Source organism: Somniosus microcephalus, unplaced genomic scaffold (assembly GCF_052327205.1).
Source record: "Somniosus microcephalus isolate GS21.2 unplaced genomic scaffold, FLI_Smic_1.0 unresolved_chr4, whole genome shotgun sequence".
Lineage (NCBI taxonomy): Eukaryota > Metazoa > Chordata > Chondrichthyes > Squaliformes > Somniosidae > Somniosus > Somniosus microcephalus.
In genome coordinates, this window is record NW_028225182.1 from 46,008,094 (window position 1) to 46,009,834 (window position 1,741).

Genomic DNA, 1,741 nt, shown 5'->3' on the forward strand with positions numbered 1-1,741 from the left:
GGTGTAATACAGACTCGCTCTTTCTGCAATAATTTCCTTTCACTGGCATTTCTCTGACCGAACTGCACAAGTTAAAATGTTCCTTTCAAACTCACTAAACTCCCGAACTTCCTTCCCCCAGAATCTTCTGAATCTGATGCCTCTAGTTTTCCCACTCAACTAATGTCCCTTTGCAATTTTCTGCTGCCATCCACATTACTTACTCTGCCACTAACTTAGTGTCGTTAAACTTGGTAATATATGCCTATAGAAGACTTTTGGATTACCTTTTATGTTAGCTGCCATTCTTGATTGATTGCAACCCGCCCGGCCTGTACTGGACCCACCTCCCCCGGAACTGGCAACAATGCCACAGGAATCTCATCCCTCTTTCTACCTGTGTCGTTGGTATCCATATGGACCACGACCTCTGGCTCTTCACCTCCAGCTCAGAATATTCTGCAGCCAATCAGTGACATCCTTCACCCTGGCACCAGGGAGGCAACATTACCATCCTGGAGTCATGTCTGTCCTCCTCTTCTGTCTAACGGTCACCCATTCACTCTTTGCCTGCATACTCCTTAGCTGTGTGGTGACCACCTCCTGAAACGTGCTTGTTGTGTCCGTGTGTTAATGGAGACACGGAATGCAGGAGTTGGTTTCACAGGTGTTTACTGAACAAAGTCTGGAGGTGAACTAACAGATACAAGACACGATACAGGCTTATATAGCCCGAGTGGCCATTACCGGCATTACAGTACACAGGGGCACTTAAAGGCACATACACCACAATTCCTCCCCTTTTAGACAACCAGTACATAACATTTTAAGTAATCATTAATTAACATGTTACAGGAACAAGAATCTACACATTTGCTGCAGTAAATCAATTATAAGTCAATCTCTCTGGAGGCTTCCTGACTCGGTCCGGATAACGCCTCAGTGGTGTAGTAGTTTTTGGTGGTGTTGTAGGTTCTTTTGGCAAGGTCGATTCGGCTTGAATGCCAGTGTCGGGTTCATCTGGTTCCAGTATCACCGGATCGGAGGTAGATACTATGGGTATCTCTGTTTCATCATTAGGCATATAGAGTTGTGGTGTAGGTTGTCCCTTTTCGGATGACTCTATGATCTGGTCAGCATGGTGCCTTATTATGCTTTCCCCAATGTCCATGGTATACATCAGCGGTCCTAGTCCTGTGCAAATAGTTCCAGGCTGACATTTCACGGTACGGTAGTCCCGGGCCAAAACTTGTTGACCTATCTGGAAGGTTCTAGTAGGCCTTACATTCATGCCTTGAAATTGCCGGTTCTCCATGACCCTTCTGATGTTTGGCTTGATCAAATCCAGCCGGCATCTTAGGCTTCTATTGAAGAACATCATGGCGGGAGTTTGGTTTGTAACCACATGTGTTGCATTCCTGTATGCAAACAAGAAGTTATCTACCTTATGCTGTAGATTTATGTTTTCATTACCCATGGCCTTTATGGCCTTCTTGAAGGTCTGGACAAACCTTTCTGCCAATCCATTGGTGGCGGGATGGTATGGGGCGGACGTGTAGTGCTTAACCCCATTGTTTTTTCAGAACATCCTGAATTCTTCGGACACAAATTGCGGTCCATTATCAGAACAGATGTGTTCAGGCAGCCCATTCCTTGCAAATATGGTCCTTAATACTGTGATGGTTTTATCCATGGTGGTGGAGGACATTTTTATTACCAAGGCCACTTGGAGTGTGCATCAACTGCGATTAAGAACATTGAG